The sequence below is a fragment of the Scomber scombrus genome, chromosome 5 (genome assembly GCF_963691925.1).
Source record: "Scomber scombrus chromosome 5, fScoSco1.1, whole genome shotgun sequence".
Classification (NCBI taxonomy): domain Eukaryota; kingdom Metazoa; phylum Chordata; class Actinopteri; order Scombriformes; family Scombridae; genus Scomber; species Scomber scombrus.
Window position 1 is genome coordinate 1,784,984 of NC_084974.1, and position 25,290 is coordinate 1,810,273.

General features: G+C 37.2%; 1 protein-coding gene across 1 annotated transcript in view; it reads left to right on the forward strand.

Moving 5' to 3' along the window:
- The window catches only part of sez6b (seizure related 6 homolog b), a 142,337-nt gene that overhangs the window by 59,078 nt on the left and 57,969 nt on the right, over window positions 1-25,290 (forward strand). The window lies entirely within an intron of this gene.

The following is a 25,290-nucleotide window of genomic DNA, read 5'->3' on the forward strand; positions in this document are numbered from 1 at the left end:
AGGCCTTAACTGTTACTGTTCGTATTCTACACCCTCACAGTATGTTCCAGGTCAGTTTTGACCTGGTCTAAGAATCTCTTCATAAAAAGTGTTTATACCACATTTTGAACCACAGATGTGTTTAAAAAGCATCAATAGTGGATCTGACTGATCAATAAATGTGATTAAACCTTGATTCATGTTTCAGAGAGACCTATACAAAAAACATTGCAATTTTTGTGCATTTTGGGCCACTTTAGGAAAAGTAATCAAATTTCAAATGACATTCAGGCTGTTTTTACAGCTGTCAAATGTGAAAATGGGTCAAATATGAACCGAACAGTATGACAGGGGTTAAGAGTGTTGGCCTGAACAGTCACCCTTTATTAGATACATGTCATCACTGAATACTGACTGACTGAATTCATACAGAGTTATCCAGATTGTTCAGAATGTATGGAATGATGTCTAATATAATCCACTTACTGTTCTGGAAATAGACTTGATTTATCTCATGTAAGATCAAGCATGTATACGTCTACCTGTCTTCATTTCTGGCAGACAATGCTGTGTTAACTGCATTATTATCACATGTTAACATTAACATTGTGTGTTGTTGCTGTCAGCCACAAAATGAAATACACTATCAATCAGCTACATGATTGGCTAATAAATTATCTTTGTAACTGCTCAACGTATTCTCGTCTTCTGTTCATATGATATATATATATATATATATATGATGTATGAAAAGTTGTGCACTACTTCATATCATAGGAATTTAAGTACATGCAGTAACATGAGTGATCAGTTTACTTATCAATTATGGCACAGGAGATGACTGAGTGAGACACGAGTTTCTGACAGACTTTATCCTGCAGCCTGCTAATGACAAAGGAGGGAATTGGAAGTCATTTTCTGCAGCTGTCTTTGTATCTTCAGACTGAAAATCCATGAAGGGTTGTGTAAATATGTGAGGGGGGGGGGGGGGGTTTACCCAGCAGCCCCCAGCAGGCAGGGTCAGCGTTGGTCCTGCTGGTCAATTTTTTTCCTCTGAAAATCTGTGTTTAGATTCCACTCCTTGATATCTCTTCATTCATCCATGTTTTCACTGATTGCTCTCCAAAGAGCAGATGGCATGTGTAAACTTCTCCCCTGTTAAATAGTAGCATCAACGTCATTACCTGCTGCTTGAAAGCAATCTGTACTCTATTTCTCATCACCGCTGGCCAAATGGGAGAAGACCTACATAAAGTTTTGATAGTTGTGTGTGTGTGTGTGTGTGTGTGTGTGCGTGTGTGTGTGTGTGTGTGTGTGTGTGTGTGTGTGTGTGTGTGTGTGTGTGTGTGTGTGTGTGTGTGTGTGTGTGTGTGTGTGTGTGTGTGTGCCAGTAAAGATGTGGGCCAGTTGTAGTTGTAGACTCACTCTTGCCTGAACTGGACTCTGCTGTTGACCAAAGGTTCAGTATGTCAGTATGTGCTACTGTCCAGGTACTTCAAAGAATGCTTGCAGCATCTGTGTAACAAAACTGTGGTATTAGGTAGTGTATGACGGAGGGTTACAGATGAAAAGGTGCTTTTAAACTGTATCAATCAATGAAGGAACACTAGTGTAATAGTATCCAGTTAAGGCTAAAGTTCCTAAAAGTTTCCTAGACAGAACTGTGTCATGTATTCAAAATGACCCTAACCCTAACCCTAATCCCATTTTAATAAACAAGAAAAATAAAAAGCTAAATGGAATTATATAACATGAATACAATGAATAATAAGAGAATAACATAAAGTAAATAAGGATTATGAATCATTGTTAATCAAAGCCAGGCTACAGAGGTATATATTTAAACTTAAAGCAACAGGGATTTGAAACCAAACACAGATTATTTATTAATAATTACAGGAAAAACAGAGACAGTGTTTAATGTATACACTTCCAGTTCATTGGATTCTTAACTAATGTTTGATAAGGACATTTTCCTTTTGATAAGACAATGTTTATCTCATAAATCTGAAATGTATATGAATGCCACTCATTTGATCACATATATCCTACTGTGTGATTATCCAGGACCAGAGCACTAATAAACCATGATGGATCACAGACCATTATATGTGTTCTGTTTTGACAATTTCATAAAGTTCTAATGTATTAAAACTACATGTAAGTGTATAAATGACCTTACCAGATATTTTAAGATATGTTATGATATGTCAAATTTGACCCGTTTTTTTTATTTTATTTTATTTTTTACATTGTTTTTAAAATTTGACAGCTGTAAAAACACCATATACAGATTTATTTTAGCTGGATTGTTCCTAATGTGAGCCACAGTATACAAACATTTGGGAAAAATGCATCATTTTAAAAACATTTTGTGAAGCTGACACATTTTTTATAAATGCAAATGTATAAATTTGACCTGTGTTTATTTAAAAAATTAAAAAATCAGAATTCAAACATTTAAGTGTTCTCTTGGACCATAAAACAGAAACTTTTCCATAAAATGAATCAAACTTTTATTAATGACTGACGGTGAATCAGTGTAAAGACTAATTATTATTATTATAACTGATTAGAAACTATAACGGCAAAAGAGCCACAGCCAGAGGAGCAATGACTGGTACATAGCTTTCAGTAAAAGGCTTACTGATATGATACTGAATTAATAAACAATCAGAGTTTAAAACTGAAATGACACAGTGACCCTAAAACAACACAGATCTGAAGCACCTGTACCTGTCAGGAAGTCATGTATAATACCTCTCATTCATTGGTTGAATCGTTTTATCCTGAACCTAAAGTTTTTCAGACTTTTTCAACATTTTTTTTACCTAAAAAATGGTAATAATAATAATGTAATAAGTTGCAGCTATATACGTATAAATGATGTAATGATGCACAAGTTAAACTCGGCTTAATATCAGGAACAGTTGCTGAGGTTCTCTTTGTAGCAGCTTACTCTCCCACTGATTTCAATACATTTCCAACCTTTTACTGTTAAATGCTGCAAATAAAACTTAACACCTCTTGCAAGTATTTTACAATTAAAAACTTCCAGATGATGCTTTCCGAACTGCAGGAAGTATTGGAATCTGAGAGACTATCGGTGGAGGGTTGTGTTTGTATTATCAGCAAAAGCAAATGGGAAAACGATAGAAAAGAAAAGTCGTTTGGCTTCTTATTAAAATATGCTGCAGTTGAAATGATTTTGAAAGAAAAATGAAGGTTTCTGCTAAAAGTCTGTTTCATATGTTTCAATAGAGACTAAACCAGGCCACATCTTTAATAAAAGGTCAATGTCAGCAAATGTATTGATGTGTTGGAGGAACACTGCTAGTTTGCTTATGATATTTTCTTACTGTTTGTCTTGTCCCTGTATGAATGTGTGTGTTTGCTGGAGGATTGATTTTTTAAAACTGAGAGTCAAGAAAAAACAACTCAATCCCTCTCAACCTCAATTACAGGTAGTCCTCTCTCTCTCTCTCTCTCTCTCTCTCTTTCACATATTGGTTTATTAAATTCTCTCCTCTCCTCTGAGACAGTCTATTCTTTGCTTGGCCCTGCTACTATTAGCTGGATCAGCAAGAACAAAACTCCATCACATATGGCCCATAAAATACTTCCCAACCCTGCAGCTCTTTGGGAATTCTCAAAAGCTTTAGGATGATCTAATTGTAGAGAGTGTTTGTAACTGGCTCTTCTATTGTATCCTGCTGACAGCTTTAGGAAATCCTACATAGATTAATAGTAATTATGACCCGGGGAAGTGACACAGTTTAGATTATAAAGTAAAACATTCTCATAGTAGGAATATGGATGTTGGGTGGATGGTCAGGTAGATAGATGGCAAAAAGTTTGTTCAGCTTCATGAGGCTGTAGTACACTTTCTGTTTCCAACGGTGAGATCAGGACACTTCTTTTAACACTGCAATTTCGATTGTCGTGGTTGCCATGATGATGAAGGTTGCCTAACATTAATAATAATTATAATAATAACTTAAATAAAAGATCCAAAGTAAAAATATAGACAATATACAATAGTTAAAGCGATGGTTCGGCGTAATTTCAACCTAGCGTCATATGCACCATGACGTCTATCTAACCACTCGCTCCATTTTTTTTTTCATTTTGTTGCAAACTGGTGGAGTTAGAGCCATCAGCCGCATGGCTTAGTACAGGCGCTAACGGACCCACCAGTGTATCTCGTAAATTACTCCACTAAGAATGCCTGGATTGTTATCAAACTTCTACAGTAGTACAAATAGGGTCTTTACTCATAAATCGATGCATTGGAAAGTGTGTAAGTACACCAGGAGTTTATTAAAATAAACACTTACCTGATGGCTTTTACTCTGCTGCTACTGCTTAAGCTGTAAACATCGTCGAAATCCCGTGTGGTCGCGCGAGATCCCCGCACAGATCTCTAGATGTGCTGTGCGGGGATCTCGCGCGACCAAACAAGCTTTCCAATGGTGGGTCCGTTAGCACCTGTACTAAGCCATGCGGCTGATGGCTCTAACTCCACCAGTTTGCGACAAAATGAAAAAAAAACCGGAGCGGGTGGTTAGATAGACGTCATGGTGCATATGACGCTAAGTCGAAATTACGCCGAACCATCGCTTTAAATAACACAACAAATACCAACAGTTTTTCAGAAATGTGCTTTTGCTGTAATGACAGAATAAGGAAGAAGAATACATCATCTAATCTGAAGAGGATGTTTTTAGTGGCAGGTCTCTTTGTCTTGTTAACTCATGAATCTACAGATAAACAAAAACCAACAGTTACGAAAAGCCAGGCGATAAAAATGAATCTTAAGAGATTTAAAAGATGACACTGAGTTTGTTTAAGTAAATCCAGGTTAAAAAACATTTCTCTTTTCATGTGCTTATGATTGATCTCTTTAAAGCTCTTTAAATTAATAGCAAATCATTATTTTATGCTGCACTCTCATATTTTATGCTCTATTTTAGTCTAGATTTTTGTTTTCACTCTCTATTTTTCTGTACTTTTTCTTTTTTTTAATTATAATTGGGTTTTATTTATTTATTTATTTATGTTTTTAATTGTATGTTTATGATTCTAATTCTTACTGTTAAATGTTTGTTTTTTATGTAAAGCCCCTGTGTATGAAATGTGCTATATAAATAAAGTTGCCTTGCCTAGTGACATGAGTAGATATAGGAAGCATCAGTCAGGCCCTGCTGGAGGACTTCAGGCATGCAGCGGTCAGGCTCATAAGGAGTTAGCAGATCATGAGTATAGACAGGAGCCTGAACATTCAATGCTTTAAAAACCAACAGTAAAATCAGCTGATGGAGTAATGTGGTCTCTTCTCTTTGGATGACTTTCTCTAAGGGAGCGACTTTAACACACACCACGTTTCAAGTGATCATTTAAACCCAAACCATGATCTTTACTTAACCCTAACCAAGTAGATTTTGTGCCTAAACTTAACCACAGCATCACCACGCCATAAAACGTCATTTAAAAAAAAAAACTAAACATTTCTGTCAATATTTTAGAAAATGCTAGAAATTCTGGAAACGCTTCTGAGGGTGATTGTTGAGTGCAGGTACAGTCCACCAATATGGTTGTTTTATTATGAGGATGTGTTGATTTTGGCTGGTAAAAAGATATCTGGGAATAGAAATGGGAATGACATGGTGACAATGACATCTCTGGGTCACATATTTGTATAGCCTCACACACTGAATCACACAGTGAGATGTATAATACAGCCTGCCTCCATATAGGCTCATAGTTACAATATTGACAGGGTAATGAATGTATGTGCTTGTCAGAAATGACATACAGCAAATTGATGTGAGCATTTTGTGAGTGCATTCAACCTTGAATACAATCACATATCCATGGCACCTGCATGTATGTCATCCAGCATACATAAATAACACTATCAGAGTTCATTTCAACAGTTTCAAAGTGTCTGTATGGGGTCAAAGCACAGAGAGTTAGTGTTGGTATTCTAACACTGTACATTTGGAGGTGTATGTATGTATTCTTGGGCTCTACTAGAATATCTTTGCATGATTTACAGCTCAGAAAACTCCCTATGTATCTTAAACTCACCCATTATGCAGCCCCTTTGTTCAGCCTCTGTCTAAAACACCTAGAATGTTATTGTTTCTGTATGCTCAAACATACCTCAGAAAGCCTTGGTTTTCATGCTAACTCATTAAAAAAAGTATATACCACACATTCTAGAGTTCTATCTCACTCCTCACACCGTTTCAGTCCTCTACTGGACTCTATGAGTAATACTCTCCTCCAATCGAGTACCACATGCTTTCTGGTTCCCAAGAAAATGGGATGTTTCTGACCCATTTTGGATCTCTGCTTTCTGAAGCAGTGTATCGCCTGAAAGATGTTCCACATGCTTACTGTTAGGTGATTGCTGCAAGGTCTTCACAGTCGTGCTTCATTCTTGTCCGTTCCTAAGGTTCTATCTCTTGTGACAGTGAGATCTTCTCAGCAGGTAGAAGCTGCTAGTTTACAAACTAGAATAAGGGTGCCCACTTCAACAAGGTTAATGATCCACACAGTGACATTATAGATATTAATGCTGACAGTCCTACAAAAAATGTATCAATGTTGTGTTGCAGTAAAGAAAGAATTTGGAGAATTCCCTTCCTGACATCAACATAGTTTGACCTTCTTAGAGTCAACATCTGTAGAGCATTAGAGGAGCTTCACTACAGGACTTATACACTGACTTCATTACTTCATTTGAGTGGTTGTTGATTGGCAAAACTGTAAGTGTCATTTATTTTTTGTATCACTTGCCAACAAAGAGAAGCAACATGGAGGTATGCTGAGGTATGCTGCAAGACTATCTACAGCTTGATTCAGTGATGGAATACATGCATAGGTATAAGTTACGGAGGGAATGTGGGGTTGTAGCCCCCAGCCCCCAATAATCAAAACCATCCTGAGGCATTGGTGAAGATCCACTATTCAACCCAAAATTACACCCTTGAAAAGATGCACTGATGCTGCTGATTTTTTAAAAATTCAGTATTTTGATATTAAATGCTGGCACGAAACTATTCATTGGTTTAATACAAAATATTGGTGTCAGTATCTTCCTTTCAAAACTTCCCGATTAGTCCAACCCTAATTAGAATACAATACTATTGATGTAGATGATGTAAAGTGAATTTCAAAGCTTCATGCTTCATCTAAATCACTTGATGGAAAACACTGTAATTTTCCATTGGACTCTTGCATCACATGAGTAGTGCTGGGATATCGAGCTAAACGTAGAGTGGTGGAAGGGCTGGCTCATTCTGTTCCTTAGATCATTATAAAGCATTGACATGCTGACAAATTAATTTAATGTAACTAATATTCTTGTGGTTATAATGAAGATGTAATTGCATCAGGATTTTTCCATTAATTAATTATGGGGGAAGTCAAATACATTTTTTTTCTCACTGCAATAAATTACTACCATATCATAAATCAGCATGAATAACAGCACACACAAATAGGTTGGGCTTTCAGTTGAGTCCATCAATCATAAGAAAGACAAACAGAGGGAAGACAACACAAGTTTTTGCATCACTTTTCAAAACCCTGTCCTCAACCCTCAGTTTACAATTGAATGCCTCTTACAAATTATTTTCCTCATGTATTTTGCCACTCAACAGCCTATGACTTAGTATCTTTGTCAGGCATAATCCTTGAGGACCTCTCTATGACCTCTCAGGGTTGCAGTGATTCACAATTGTTGAAAAAAGCACTTTGTACATTTCCAATGAATGAAGCCTTAGCCTGACGCTCTAATGGTTCCTCTTGTCCGAATCCACATCCAAAAATCCACAGGACCACTAAGTAAGAGGTCCTGTGGTATTTTTTGTTCCCTCATTTCTAAGAATTTTTCCTCCCAGCCTTATGTGCCCTCAAGGATCTTCCACCAAATTAGGCACTATGTTCCTTAGGCCTATATTCCCACAGCACAGGTATGACCATTCCCTAAGGCACATAAGGTGTTGTTCCCCCCTCTTTAACCCAGGTCTATTTTCTAAGTTGTTTTTTTCCATCTATGAGCATGCTTTATTTGATTATCAAACATAGACATGCCCCCCTCAGTAAAGTTGAACAGTTTACTTTGAAACAAAATAGCCACCACTGCAGAGACAAAGAGAGGCTGATTAGTGAACTCCCCCCAGCTGAGCTAATCAACTCACCTGGTGCTGCTCCTGCTGAGCCAGCTCCACCCAGCCTCTCTCTCCTACAGCTGACTGCCCAAAGCCCGCCTCCACAATTACAAATGAAAAATTATAATATTGTTGTTAGAATAATTTATAATTTGTCAAAATTATTTATTTGATGTTTAAAAATTGTTTTGGTTTGATTTTAGTTATTGTCATAAGAATAAACCCTCTATTTAGACTGTCTGCTTCTTAATACAGCGGTGTCCTTATACAGGCTCTGCTCATAAGAAAATGTTCTTGGCATAAATATAGAGTGACTAAATCAACCAATCAATATTTGATTAGTGGTGATTGGGACCATAGACATACATAGGCGCCTCACTGAGCAGGTTGGCCCATTACTGCAATACGTCAGCATGTCCGCCATATTGGATGTGGCAGGTCTGCCCTGTAAACTAATACAAGTTAATGGAGTGAACGTTATAAAACGCCCTTCTACAAACTGCTTTAAGTTAATTCACTCATTCACTCATTCATACACACACTGATATATTTGAGAAACAGATAGGCACTAAAAACAACGTATGTAACGTTCTCTGATGATTATAAATTGTACTACTCCTTATGTTTATGATACAATACGAACCAAACCAACATATGTATTTTCTAACATGTTTTACTAGTGTTTACAGCTAAAGTATGTAACGTTGTTACTGTGATGTTAAATGAGTTAAATATTGAATGTGTGTCTATAATAACCAGATCCTGACATTTAACTCATTTTAATGAATCATTTTTATATTTGGTGATTTATATCAATTGAACTACTAATAATGACAACCATTGAGACAAAGTCTGCAAATCAAAATAAGACACTGCAATTGGCTGTGATCTGCTTTCTTTTCTTTTAGCAGTGTAATGATGTACTCCATGACAGGAAATGATAGACCCTTGTTTTATTGTCTACAATAACATTTCATGGTTAAAAAAAGTAAAACAAAAAGAGAGAGCTATTTCCAAGTGACACAACGCATTTGACAAAAACAAGAGACAAGAAGTACAAATGTTTAAATAGACTGATGAGCAGACAGAGGGCAAAACAGAAGGTCTGAAAGATCAGTCAATCTTTATTTGTATAGCGCCAAATCACAACAAGTCATCTCAAGGCACTTTACACATAGAGCAGGTCTAGACTGTACTCTTTAATTTAAACCTTGTGCCTCACTTAAAAAAGTGTCCCTTAGAGTTCCTTAGGGACAAATATGTCCACATAAAAAGACTACCATAAAAATAAATAGTCCTTCATTTTCAGGATGAGGATTAGGATTAAGGATTAAGGAAGAGGAGAGAGAGAAAGGAGAGGAAAGAGATGACGACGATGCGGACAGAACAACAAAAACACCATTAAAAAAAACTATAATAAATAAAAAAATAAAATGCAGAACTTGTTACCACAGTCATCATCACCATGATAAATGACATATATCTATACAGATAATAATAATTAATAGTGTTCATAACAAAAATGCTAATAGTATTATCATTTAATAAGTACAGATTAGAGTACCAAAGGTTAAAGTTGACAATATAGTGTAATATTAATAATAATAAAACAAATAATAATAACCATAGTACCAGAGACATAACATAGTAATGATAATGATATAATGAATAATATCTTTATATCACTGAGATCCTCCAGAAGACCATACACAGTGTTCTTTGCCCTCCTTTCTCTATCCATTGCATTCCTCTCCTCTCTTTCCAGACTCTCCACCCTAGCTTCACTGAGTCTGGCCCCTCAGATCGTCAGGTGACAAAGGCAGTGCATAGGAGTGGATGAGTGGTCCTAGTAGTAGTTACTAGGACCACTCATCCACTCCTATGCACTGCCTTTGTGTTTGGTTTTTCATTTAGCAAGGGCCAGTTTACACCTTCATCACTCTTATTTAAAAGTAGAGCTTAGCGATATCAGATCCAGACTTGCATTAAAGTTGACTGCAATAGATTGACGGTTTAAAAAAAAGACAGATATTAACCCTAACATCAATTTCAAAAAGCCAATTTTAGGAAATCATTTAGATTTACGCCTGAACACACAGACTGGCACACTCTGAAAAACGTATTTCAACGTGGAAAAAGGTGAATCTCACGACTTTAACTCTTCATGACAGCAGCCATTGTGCAAAAGCAGCGGCGTCACGATGTCTCATTTTGCGACGGAACTCTTTTTGATCTTTAATTAACAGGTAGAGAACAGAAAGACAAGAGGTGAAAGAAGCAATAAAACGGCTGTTATTTATGGCCTCTCTGCTTTAGCACCTGCCAAGATCTCCACAGAATCTGACTAGCATTTAAACGTGAAATTTAGCACTGTCACAGTTCACTTTACACAGCAGCAGTCAAATGTATTAAGTTGACTTTTTCCTAAACAAACAGTGGAGTAAATGGGAGTGTGAATCATGCCTTAAGAATAAGTTACAGGGGTCTCAGGGTTCAGCTCCCATCACTGGACCTTCATGCTTTATTTTTTCATACGCTATCATCAGATTATTCTGGATGGCATTCATATCCGTTTATTTATTTTTTATTGTGTCTTATTGTTTTCCATTTAGACACTAACTCAGACCAGCTGTCATGAAACCAGAATTATGAAAAATGTGAAGAATTAAATATTAAATTAAATAAAAATTAGATGAATGATGACAATTTTTTGAGTAAAGCCATCAATTGCTATTTGTATATATAGATAGGTTCCCTGCATGTGGATCTAATTTCATATCTCACGCCCATGTGTTCCAGATGGGTTGTGTAATACTTTAACTATGTGCAGCTTTTTGTATTCCGGAGCTGACAGTACAATGAACTGCCGCTCCATACAGACTCATACATACACATTTCAAAGGCAGAGGTTATGACACTGTGTGAAATTGAATCTCATCACTGAAGAATATTTCCCACCCACGGTGGCCTGGCCTGCACAAGCCTGTCACGCCCAATTATTCTCAATGAGGTCTGATGAGCGAGGCGTAAATGAATCTCCTCTGTCAGTTTCTTTATTGATGTCCAGGCACGGAGGAAGATGTATCTATTTTTCATCAGTCCATGTAAAATGCAAGACTGCTAATAGACCATTTGTCTCTGTTGGCAAAAGGAAATTTCACGGTGTTATAAATATAGAACATCTGCAGAGCTGTCATGATGCAGGACAGTAACGTGAAGGTGTTCAACCTTATTTGAAATCACTGGGAGCGGTATATGGGGTGGTGTCTCTAATAGCACCTTATACTATGACTGTACCTTCATTCTGAATGATGAGAATATGAACCACAGATTAACACAAATATAGACCAGATATGACACATGGATTCCACGACCATTACTCAAATAAAAAAAGCAAAATACAATATGAACTTATGACTGCATACATACAGTGGTGGGTCTAGCTTTTATGGCACCCTGGACATCCACACGGTGACATTATATCAATGACATGACGTGCAAATGAGTGATAGAAAAACAGAATTTTTTTTTTTTTTTTCGTGGTGTGTGCCGCCCATGATGCCGTCCTGGGCAGCTGCCCATGTGACCCCTATCACAATCTGCCACTATATACATAAACCAAGGGCTATAAACAATGCTCAGAACTTAAGGATCCTGATTGTTAATACCTAGTATGCATTCAACTATACATAATAAATAAAGCTATGCCTCCCATTATGCAACTCTGTAGTTTATTTTATTATAACTGTGTTGTGTTTTACATCTTTCAAATGCCACACCTCCAGTTTAATTAAACACTCCCAATTAAGGACTTCATCAGTGATATGGAGATGGATCTGTTGACATGCAAGCTATGTAGCTGATTTCAACCAGTTTGGTTTGTTTTGTTTGTTTCTCACTAGATGAAAGGTCAGAGTTCACCAAAGTCATTAGGATGAATTGTCTGGGGATGAATCTATATACTAAATTTCATGGCAATCCCATAGTTGGCTAAAAGTGGTGGATCAATTTATAGACTGACACTGACATCCCTAGAGCTGCTAGCACAGCTAAAACATATTTTGAAACCTTAATTGTCATTCATTTTCTTTATCCTACTTTAGCTTCTTTATCATTTTACAGTAGTCAAGTAAGCATACTCCCAAATATCATACAACGCTATACCAGAACTGCTGAATGCCCAAAATAAATTCCACCCAATCACAAATTCAAGCAGAATGCAACTGATCATGTGTAAAATGATACAGTTGTGTTATTGCATGGCTGCTTTATTGTCCTGTGAAATGACTTCAGTAGCAGCTTTTAATTTGCAGAACTATTCTATCCGGCTGTGTTGAAGTGGTTTTATTGTAATATAGTTATTAATGAAATGTTGGTCATAAGGGCCGAACTTCTCTAATCTCTCTCTCTCTCTCTCTGCCTCTACTCCCTCTCTCACAGACACAATTTCCTCTCAATCAGCAACTCTAAATGAGTTTCAGTACCCATTTGTACAAATTTACATTCCATTTCCCTTCCCACATCCACAATTGTACAGTCCTGTGCAGGAACATGGTCATATTCAACCTGTACTAACCAAAAAAAAAAATCTATTTTTACTTAATATGTTCATCATCTATATAAAATGGCTGCAACTGAAATGCTCATGAAATCAAATTGTTGGATGAATTGATGAACATACTGACAACGTCCTGAGGGAGAAATGTGAGTGAACAGATAGTGTAGTGAGGATGTTGCATCATACTTTAGTAAGAGATCTCTGTTCTCTGAGCTTTTAATTTGCTGTTAATACAGACTCAGCACTACCTCCATGTAATGATATTCATACATTCCCACAGCACCAGTGTTGGAAGCAACTCATTACTAAGTAACATGTTAGAGTACTTAGATTACTTTTCAGATGAAACGAGTAACGCATTAGGTCAACAATTTAAGTTCTCAGTTTTTTAGTTACGTTTTCAAAAAAGGTAATCCGTTTTTATTTTTAACCAAGTATTCCTGCAGCTACCTTTATGTCACAACAAAAAAAGAAAATCTGCCCGAATTGCACCGTTACTGTCAGCACCTAGCTACGTGCTACGGTTATATCACTGTGCACATGTACGGCAGCTCAGAAGGGACAGCGTTCACTTCATGGAAATATTTGCATTATTTTGAATTTGTAGGACGAAATAAGTAAATAATAACATTACAGTAACGTGTAAGTTGTGCCTGTTGCCCTGTAGCAGTGATGTAGGGATGTGTTTAAAAGCCTGGATGTAGTTTATAACTTGTATGTGGGCATATGTTTGAGAAGCCACACACAAATGTAAATGGGACATTGTGTCTGTCATTCCTGCTATTAGTGTAAAGATGTACAGATGATGGTCCAGACTTGGCTGTGTGATGATGGTACAGTCATTATATTTAAAGGAGGTCTGGACTAAAACTACATGAGGAATCACACAGTAACACTAAAGTACTCTAACCAGTTACTGTTCTCAGAAGGTAATGTTGTAATGTATTACTTTTTAATGACAGTAATTTTGTAATGTAATTAGTTACTTTTATAAGTAATGTTCCACTGCACAGCACTAATTCCATCACAACAGGGTTATGCCACACTTTTCACTTTTTAAGACAAATATTGTTTTCATTCACAATTTCTTTCTACAAGATCTTTTACTCAGCTGTTTTTTCACAGACACAAAACCCCAAGTCTTTTACAGTAATGAAAATTACACCATTAAAGGCTGTGTTAAAAATAGCAAATGACAAACAGTGACAATTTAAAATCACAGCAATAACAAGCAAATGAAGACTGAGACACACAAATAAGTTCAAAATTACAAAACAGAAGAGGAATTCACCTACAAAAACAGCAATGAATAAAGTGGAGCTACTAATGTTACGTGCAATTGTTTGGTAGAGCACATTTTGAGTTACTATATCTCATTGAAAAATGTGTTGAACTTAACTCACCCTGATTGAGCCATCTCTATCACTCAGTTTAGATTGTGTTATGCTAAAAAATCCACTAGATGTCACTTTGTCTTTCAAAGAGAAAATGGACTCCAGACATAAGGACATTTTTTTCCGACATATTCTAGTTACAGAGGTCTCACCGAGAACAACAGAATTAATTAACTTGATGTAACAAAAAGAAGTCTAATAATGGTCAAATCATTTTTTAAAACGTGCTCTACCAATCGGTTGAATCGTCGGTTTGGGGTAGCTAGTTAATATAATTAAAATTGACTAATTGCTATAAAATAAATAGTTGTTAATATGATACATTTAATGTTATTCCATTAAATATATGCTGAAATAATTGTATAACTGTTATTTGTTTTTTACTATCTAAAAACATGCTTGACCAAACATTTTTATTAAATAAAAAAAAGATGAACTCGGTGAGCAAGTTCAATTCATTTCTTGAAAAAGTTAGCTTTTTATTTAACTTTTTCTGTTTTTGATATTTGTCAATGTATGTAATACTTTTACCATGAAGGGACTTCTCTTTGGTAGAGGCTTATATCTTAATAACTATGGGGTCTGTTAAAAAAAAAAAAAAAAAAAAAAGCAATTGATAATTTCTTTTTTTTTTTTTTCATTGCTTTTTTTCTTGGTGAGAATTTTAAAGGGTTTAACAGGCTAACCAAAAGCCTGTCTGAATAAAAACATTTTCAGCTGCTTCATACTGTGAAGATGTCACAGGACTCTAGAGATCGCAGCGATAGGAATAGAGCATTCCACAACTTGGGTGAAACAGCTTGAGAAGCATGATCACTTCAGGTTTTATAGGGAGTTTGAAAGACAGCCAGTAATATTTGTTCGGCAGACCTAAGAACATAAGGGAGGAGGAGGTCAGGAATATACCATGCAAGGGTCTGTGGGATAGCACCAGTATTTAAAAATGGATGCAAAATTTAATTGGGAGCCAGTGCAGAGAGGATAAAATTGGTGTGATATGTGATCTTTTGTTATTTATAATTAAAAGCCGAGCAGCTGTAATTTGGACAGTTTGGAGACAGGTTTGATCACAGGTAAAAAGAGTGTTACAATAATCTAAAAGAGAAGACATAAAAGCATGGTCTTGGTCACCCCAGATCTTAATTTAGCTATGTTGCTCAATTGGGGAAAAAACATGAGTGCATAAGCTGGCTGATATGATTATCAAAGGACATGGATTGATCAAAGATGATACTTAAATTCGGAAGGTCATGCTGAACACAAACACTCAGTATACTGCTTAATGTTTGGATGTTTCAGGAATAATTATAACAGCTTCTTCCTTATTTGTATTTAACAGAAGGTAGTTGACAGACATTCAAATCTCAATGGCATCTAAACATCCATTTAAAATAGACAATTGGTTACTCTCATTAGGTTTGAAAGTGCAATACAACTAAATATCATCAGCATACAAATGATAAGAGATGCCACTTTAATGGAAATGTGGGTTGAGTGTGTGCTCAGTAGATATGCATCATATGCTCATCTCCTGTATGCAATTGATTTATTATCAAAGTGCTTGGGAGTTCAATTTATGGGGTTTAATTAGAAGTAAACACTCTCTATATATAATATATAGAGATATAGTACATGATCCTGGCCATTCTAATTAATGCACAAACAATTTTGTATGATGTGATTATAGAGTGAGTTTCTCTCAGCAGTCCCGACTTTGATTGCCTTCCAGCATCTCTGCTTACTGCACAGATGTTTCACCATTAAACCCTTTCTAACTGGTCCCAAGGAAAAATCTCTACATTTCCTGGTTGGTTTTATAAATGTGCAGGAAGGGTAGAGTTTTATTCACAGAAGCTTCATAGTGATTTAAAAAACAGCAAAGTAGAAGCAATTGGAGTAAAAAGTGTGTTAAATGAAAGCGAGAGCCACAGAGTTGGGAGTGTATGGCTTTCCATGGAAACTCTTACATACTATTACTATTATACATACTTTTCCTAATATGACCCACAGTATACAAAAATGGAAATAAAATACATCATTTTATATACATTTTTTGTGCAGCTGATACACATTTTTATATACGCAAACCTATTGAATGTAAGGACAAAATATTCATGTTAACAAAAAGCCATTGCTGGACTGTAGGGTGCAGAAATGCAGAACTCACAATGGTGTGCTGCAGAAACTTCAGGATCAGCTGCATGATGGCTCAGCTCATGAGTTTCTTCATGGTCCCTGTCATTACAAACCTCTTATGTCCCTCCATTGGCCTGTAGAGCAGCCGGACGTCAGTGGACGAGAGCTCTAGCTGCTACTGGGTGATTTAGCTTTGGGTGGGAAGTCCACTGCACCATACCATATTAGGCTAATTGAAAGAGAAACGGCAGGGTGTTCCTGCTATAACAACATGTCCATGTCCCGCAGTCATAGGCCCCTACTGAGCTGATAGGCTGCAGTAATAAAGCATAAATAAAATGGTTTGAAGGGGTGGAGGGTGGGTGTGGGGGTTTCACTGTATGTTAGAAGCCCCGTTGTTGGCTCATTGACTCTCAGGCAGAGGGGGGAGCTTTCACTGCAACACAGATTAGACACTCTACCAGCAATTCATTTCTTCCCTCGTTGTTTTCTGTTCAGCTCATCCTGCATCATCTGTGGTCCTCTGCTTTATATATGATCTCTATGTGGGTGTTTCTGCGCCTTCATCTCTTTTTTCCTGCTGGCTATTTATCATAGCTGATGGCCTTTTGAGGATGGAAAGGAGAGGGGGTGCAACCCCAGTGGATTCTCAGAAGAGCAGATACTGTAAATCATCTCGATCTTTCTCTTTGTTTTTCTCTGCCATCAGACTGCTCTCCCTATGGAACTCTGTGAAATTAGGACATCACAGAAAGTGTCTGGAACACAGTTAAACTAGGGTTTGAGGACATGTTTTTGTTTAAAATCACCTCCTTTCTGAATACATCTAGTTGCTTTGTCATTATTAGTATGTATTATATCAGATGTCAGAGCAGAGAAATCACCACTATGATTTTAAGAGATTTCACTAAAAGGAGGAGTCAATACTGCACTGTTTTTGGTTGTCTGGATAATGTTCTCAAGGCCACCCCCCTTAGACTTTTAATTTCTGCATACTGTTAGCTACAGAACCTGCAGCTTCTGTAGCAACAACAATTCTCAAACACAGCTCTGGGCCTCTAGAGGCAAAAGTGTTGGACAGAACAAAAACACACTGATTCACAATGTTCATTCTCTGGGCTTCATGAAGTAAAAAGATGAAATTGAAAATTTTGAAATGAGAGAAAATATCAGAATCAGAAACTAGTTTATTGCCAAGTAGGTTAGGTTAGGTTGCATATTCAAGGCATTTACCTTGGTGTAAAGTAGAGGGTATGAGAAAATAGGGGATGAAATACAATTTTCTAGTACTCACAGTTGTATTATAGTTAGTGTAGAATTATGTAAGAATCATATTCATTCTGGGCTGCACTGTATCCTCGCTCACGTTGAGTCTTTCACCCAATTTGTATGTTATTAAGCCTAATGAATGTTCGTTATCATCACACATCTGTCCCAATTACCCATTCTTAGGGGAAAATTACTTCCAGTAGTTGGAATATCAAGGATGCAATGAACTACTAAAATATAAGGCAGAATAGCAACCCACCTAAAGTCCCTTAACACAGCCATAATATTTTATGACAGACTCGTTTTAAGAACTCACACCACAGGCTGAGGTGTAGGTGGATCAGACAGGTGTAACACTCCAATTTTTCCTCCAAAGCCAGGAGCACTGCAGTCCTAAATCATGATACTATTCTGTTCAAACAAACAAGTCCACAATAGATGATAAGGATGGGAGTCATATTATAGTGACTGTAGAACTGTACTCAACCTTGCTGACTTTGGTGAATCTATAAAGTCCAAATTTTGGTAAACTCAAATGAAGTATTTCATCCCAGATATGCCCCAACCCAATTTGATATTTCGGGGTTACCTCAATTGTATACTTTGGATCAATACTTGAATAGATCTTTCCATCTAAGTATTGGTCTATCTCAAAGAATAATTACAGTATTTAGTTATATAGCACCAAATCACAGCAAAGTTATCTCAAGGCACTTTTCACATAGAGCAGGTCTAGACCGTACTCTTCCCAACATTCCCTGATGAGCATCACTTGTTGACAGCAGCAAGGAAAACCTCTGGGTTCTAGGTGTGCGGCCATCTACCTTGACCGGTCGGCCATAAACTTACAACCCAAAATATCATCATTTCAGACTGTCCTCATTTTCTGTGAAACTGGAAGGGATGGGGAAAAATCCTCAACTGTTCGCAGAAGCTAAATTCTGTGAATTCTTGAAGTCACAGATAGAATTCTTCTACGAAAGGAATGACACCACTGGTATATCGGCATCACTGCTGTGGGAAAAGTTAAAAAAAGAGTCTTCCTCAGAGCCTGCATCATTTCATACCGAGAAACTCAAACTCTTCCACAGTCACTATATTTATTTCAGACAGCAGCAATATATTTCCCCAAATTATTCTTGAAGAAACGTAATTCAATTGGCGCCAACTTTATTTGGAACTCCAAAGACAGTGGAGGATTAGCCTTACCCAATTCCCTCTCTTATTACTGGGCAATTAATATCTAGACCATCTTCTGACTAGATGGCTCACACCAACAAGCCAATTTGCTAAAAAAAAATGGAGAGAGTAGATTGTTTTTCCCATTCAAAGGCACAATACCACTGAGTAAATCAGTATATACCATAATCCTATAATACATGATACCATTTGTATTTGGAAACAGTTTTAGATCTGTCTTAAATTCAGAAACATGCCTTCCCTTCCTCCAAAGGCAAGAAACCTCTCCTTGTAGTTGGTGCATTCACCCAATGGAAGAACCAAGTTATTAACACTGCGGGTGACTTATTTTTGAAAGGGACTTTTACCTCCTTCCAAGAACTGCAGGGGAAATAATTTGAGCACTAATAATTTTAACAGATGCCTTCAGGTTAGGAACTATGGGAAAATATACATGGAGGACTACAATCTTGCAAGTCCAGATAAACTTCATAAGGCAGGTAGATACAAATGATAACAATAATGAAAATGATAAAAATGTACAATTTTAGTGAGTGTGCGAATGTATGTGGTGTTAAGTTTGTCAGCTATTACTGTACGAAGATTTTTTCAGGTGTTACTGTTGTTGCTATGGCGGTTGCTATGAACGCTGTTATAGCTGAAACCACGTAGCTTGAATTACTGTCCTCACGTTGTGTAGTTATCTGAGCTGTTATGATATTTCTGTTATTTTATGTAACTGATGTTTCATGTGTACCATCCCCCCCCCCCCCCCCCCCCCCTCCCCTTACACGCATCAGCAAATAACGGCATTCAGAGTTGGCCAATCAAGAATTGAGTAGGCTTATAGTGTGATGCATGAAAGAAACATCCCTCAGGATTATGTGAGAATTGTCATATAGAGGAATCATTGGATCATGTAATTTTTCACTGCCATAAACACTCACCATAATGAGAAACATTAAAGAGGGAAATCAGGAAGCTTGGAGTTGAAGAAACCAGTCTAAAAAATGTGTTTGCCATCGGGTTTAGGCTATTCCACTATTTGAAAGAAAGTGGGCTGATCAAAAGAATTTAGTGTTCAGTGAAATATAGGGAATGGATCAAACCACATTCAATATGCAAGAATGTGTGTTGCTTTGCATCTATGACACTTTGTTCTGGTTCATTTACTCAGATACAGATTAAGCGTCACAATTAAGGGTGCAGTGTGAAGAATTTAGTGTCATCTAGCAGAATGGACTCGGCAGAAATGGAATATAATATTTCTAAGTATGTTTTAATTAGTGTATAATCACCAGAAAATAAGAATTGTTGCCTTAGAATGAGCCTTTTATATTGACAGTGGAAGTGGGTCCTATTTCACTGAGCCCACCATGTTGTGCTGTCATGTGACTTGACAGTAACATGACTGCACATGACTGATAACATGCCTTCTGCGCCTACTGGGCTTCACCAACTTTGGCTCGCCCATATATTTGGGACAGATGTGATGATAATGCCTATTCAAAAGGCATTATTAAGGGTGCAGTGTGAAGAATTTTTAACTGTTTAACAAACAGTAGTAAATCTTGCACTGCTGGAAGATGCTGTGTAGTAGTTTTGTGTATTTTAGAAAGGATTAATACCATGTGTTGACTATGGCTTGGATTGCTTCAGATTACTTCTTTCTTTCTTAGTGTGTATGTTTCTTTTGTTGTGTACAGTACGTGCTGTTTTGTGGACACACTGCAAATCAATTTCCCTGCAAATCAGTTAGTTACCAAATATAAATGAAAATATATGTGAATAAATATAAGTGAAAAGAACTGTTAAAGTTATTAAAATAATACATACACGATATAAATATAATTATGTTGTGCGTATCAAATGTAAATTGATATTGCTAGATAAACATCTACCTTTAGATAAATTAATGTGGAGCATGTTTATGATAGATATGATACATCTGACTGTGAACACGTTGATCTTTTCAAACAATCAGCATATCTACCATGAACCAGGAATGAAGCACGAAGCATGAAGGGAAAGTCTGGTGTCTTTTCCTCACAAACTGTGTGGCACAGAAATACTAGCTGCTCCAAAGAAACAGAGCTGCGATGCGCATTAATCTCTCCGGCGTTTGTCAGCCTCTCAAAGTAATGCAAGGCCAATGGTCAGCAGAAATAAATGCTCTGAGGGAGCAAACGAGATGTCAAAAACAAAAGTAAATCTCTGATATCGCGCCCTGTTACATTTACTTGTGAAAGCTACGATTACAAGATGTAGTTCAGTATTTTACAAATGTGAGTTTTTAGAATTATTATGTTCTGAAATTCACGAGTACACTATGGGCCTGATTGACTAAAGGTTTGCGTGTGTAAAAACGTGTGCAAACTTGACATCACCCGCAGAAAATGTGCAAGCTGATCTACTAACGCAGCGCACTGAGGTTTGCGTCTTTCAACTGTGCAAGATAGTACACGCTGTCCATTTAGTAGTTTACCATAATGAATATGTAATATGAGGCGTTTCAACCCCAGTGTGCAAAATACAGGGAGGAGAAAATGTAAATATGTTATTTAGTACACGCATTGTGATTTACCAAACCTGAAGGTATTATTTCTGACGCTAACTGTGTCTATAAATAATACCTTTGAAGGACAGGTATTAACCGGCTGCACACAAAAGGACGGAGTTTTTCCACCTGTGTTAATAATTTTGGAGTGGAATATTTTTGGTCTTACTAACAGCATTGACTTCGTCACTAATACTCTCCCATATGTGGGTTTTTCTGGTAATATTAGTTTTTGTTATAACTCAATATATTAGTTAACCTCTTCCACTAGAACCTGATCACATTTCATTTTGTGCTTGCAGCTTTCTGCTCGTCCAAACTCTCCATAAAGACACAAAACCCTCATTTAAATACTGCTGTCTCCACCCTGTTGCACCTGTTTTCATTTACAGTTATTCTTAGTAGATCACCCGCAAAACGCATGCGCAATCTATTGCACCGTGCATGCAATTTAGTACCCACTATTAGGGATCTTAATAAATCAGACCCTATATGTTCAATCAAAGATGAAGAAGAGCCATTAACATGTTCATTCCAATGTTCAACTCAATTCCAGTTTTACCCTGAATAAAGAATTGTAATGGAAATTGTCCAGAAACACTAAAGACAAATATGAAATACAATAAAGAGGCAGCATACACACAGAGTGACATGAGCTCATCTCAACAAGCAAAGAGCCTAAACTATTGTAGTTTCTATGAGAACAAAGAAATCATCTGTGATTGGTCAAACATATCCGCCTATATCATTTTACCCAATGGAACATGCATATGCACATCTTACACTGGTCATGCAACCCTAAAACCAGAGCCTCAGGTCATAAATGATTTCTTGACACTTTACCAGGATCCCCACACCCAAGACTCTGAGCTTCTATCTTATTTTGGATATAGGCCAAGATAGTAGAAGAGCAATGGGCCTCCTAAAGATAACAAAACACATTCCACAAGACACACAGTGATGTGACAAAAGCAGCGACCCCACATCCACAATTAGATTAGGATTGATCAAACCAATTGTTGATCCTTCTTCACTTTTACAGAACCCCAATGAAAACAGTAGAAAACAAGCTTTATGGAATATACAGTCTAAGAAAGACACTGGGTCTTACATTATTCACAAATGTTTTTTTCTTTTTTCATTTTGTTCAAAAGCACTACATAAAAAAAAATAATACTTTGACATGAAATGTGCAAAGACAGCTGATATGATCTTGGAGGTGAATCAAGATTTTCAAGTATGTTAAGCGCTGCTGCTGTGAGGAAACTTATTGGTGTCCACATTTCCAACCGTGGGGCATTTTCTTACAGTTAATTTGAGTTTGTACATATGTTGCATCATGATCTTTATGCACGATTCACCACATTTTTTGATGCTAAATTAATTTATGCATTTTTGCATTAATGCATTTTCAACAAAACCACAGCATTACAGTCACAGTTGTGCACTAAACACTTTCATAATGTCATGATGATCTTGTGTGCAAGAGCCGATTACTGGACCACTGCACTCACTGTTAAAAGAGCTGAAGTCGAAGTATCACGACCAGCTGATGACGTGCATGGTGTATTGATTAACAGTGATCAGAGAAATATATCGGACCACTAAGTTCACTGGCTGCCTCCTGCGTCTGGAAACATGGCCGGTGAGAGCATAGTCGTGGTCAGGAAACAACTACAAAGAACCAAATGAGACACCACTAAATGCTCCAGTTGGTAGTCACGTGGCAGGTGACGTACTGAAAGTTGACTCTGGCACTTGGCAACACTTGATAACAGCTTGACAACAGCATTAGTCCCAGCTGTGGCACTGATTTGCTAACCATTAGTCCCCCAGCGATGCTCATTAGATTGATTGCTTCTTTGACAGAGAAACCACTGTTTCATGTCATGGTGCTAGACTGACTGGGAGTGGACGTTTCTGTGATGATCTTGAAGACGCAAAGATGAGACGAAATCAGGAGTTCTTTCTGTAATACGCGTTAAATGTGGGCCAGGGTCATATGTATGCTTAAAACAAATGACAATGAGCGACCGAGAGGAAGCAGCATATGTAGTATTACTGGCATGTGAGGTATTTCCAAAGAGGTAACCTAAACAGAATATGATCTAGGCATCTGGGACCTGCCAAGTATTTTTGTCCAATGTGTTAGCACTAATCAGTAAGCTTAGAAACCCTTTGACATCAGACATTTCCACTTACTGAGTGTAAGACCATACTGTGTACCAAATATGGAAGACAGATATGAATACCATACTCACACTGACTGAATCAGTCAACTCAACTCGATGGAGTGGGCGGATTCAAAGATCTGGATCCAGTCAAACCATTTATTTGCAATCAAATGCATTTTAGTTTGGCTGTAAGTCTCTGTACATAAGATGCTCTGAAACAAATCTTTGCAAGCTTGACATCAACCATTCCTGACCTTAGAAACCCTCCTGACAGAGCCTGAGATACACAACCTTTAATGAACATGAACACATACTAAAGGGGAACTTGTGGAAGTTGTGTAAAAATCTGTTATATTGCCTCAGTGTTGGTTGGGGCTAAAGACTACAAGTTTGTAAATGAAGAAAATCTGAGTGTGTAGAGCAGGGTTATTATAGATAACGAAAATTAAGATTTAACTAAAACTAGCAGTGGAAGAAATAATCTAGTTAACTGAATAAGAATAAAAATGTATAAAAAAACTCAATGAACAATGCAAAACTAACTAAATTGCAGATCAAATCAGCTTTGATTTTCAATTGACTGTTCAGTTTGACTTCCAGTAGGTGGCAGCATAGCGGATGCTGACCGCTGCATAACACAAAAGAAGAACCCACTCACAACCAGGTGGGGAGTTCCGGTCCTCTGAAATGATGCCAACGCGGAAGTAACTTAAAACTGCATTCTATCAAAAGGCCAACAGGGGGCGACCGTTTTGGTGTCAAAAGGACTTCCGTCTCAATACAAGTCAATGGAGAATTCACCAACTTCTCACTTGATTTCACAAAATGTGTTTATGGTCTCAATCGCTAGTTTAAAGCCTTCTTCAATGCAGTATGATGTTCATTTGTGAAATTTTGGCCTCTCTGATTTTATATTTGACGATAAAGCAGGGTATGCATTAGGGCGTGGCCACGTCGTGATTGACAGGTTGATTGGTTCACAGGTTAAGGAGGGCACCTCATGCCCCTCCTGATGCCCATATAAGTAGAATCCGTGTTTTTATTTTTCCCGGAATGCACCGGAAATTTTCAAGATGACGCTGCTCAGATCCGATACTATTGGTTACCGAGCAGCAGTCCATAAGCCAATGGGTGACGTCACGGATGTTACGTCCATTTCTTATATACAGTCTATGCTCACAACCCAATATCGGAATATTTCGACTATGACCCCGCAGTAGATAAAAGTACAAGTGTGGTGATGACGAGTGATGGGAACATTGGTGGGATACAGCTCAAAGGGAAAAATCCCACTAATATGAAAGTCCACCTTGGAAGCTCTCACAGAGAAGCAGCTAACGTAAGCTTAGAGTCAGAAACACAGCAAACCTTCTCTCAGTGTCAGCATTGTTTCATCCTTTTCAGCTTCTACTAATCAAGGCTTTCCTCCTAATACCTGAAAGACTAAAACTAAATAAAAACTAAACTAAAACTACTTAATCACTTGTTAAAATAAATAAAACTAAACTGAAATACAACAACAAACAAACTGAAAAACTAAATAAAAATTAATGAAAATTTCAAAACTATAATAACTCTGTTTTGTGGAGTTAGAAGAAACGTTTCTTCTCAGTAATCTGCCTCTCATCTCTGCTGGAGGCTTTAGCAGCTCCAGACTGTAACAGTTGAGTAAATTGTACATTGTGGGTAATATAAGTACCATGTGTTGACATAATCATCACATCCATTGTTAACATATTGAGTGGTGCAGCTGTAAAGGCTCTTATGGAGTTTTCTCCTCAATTCACTATTGACCTCCTAACCTGAATATGAGTGGAGTCTGGGCCACTGTAGTGGTTCGTAAGTTGAGACTGAAAACCAGAGC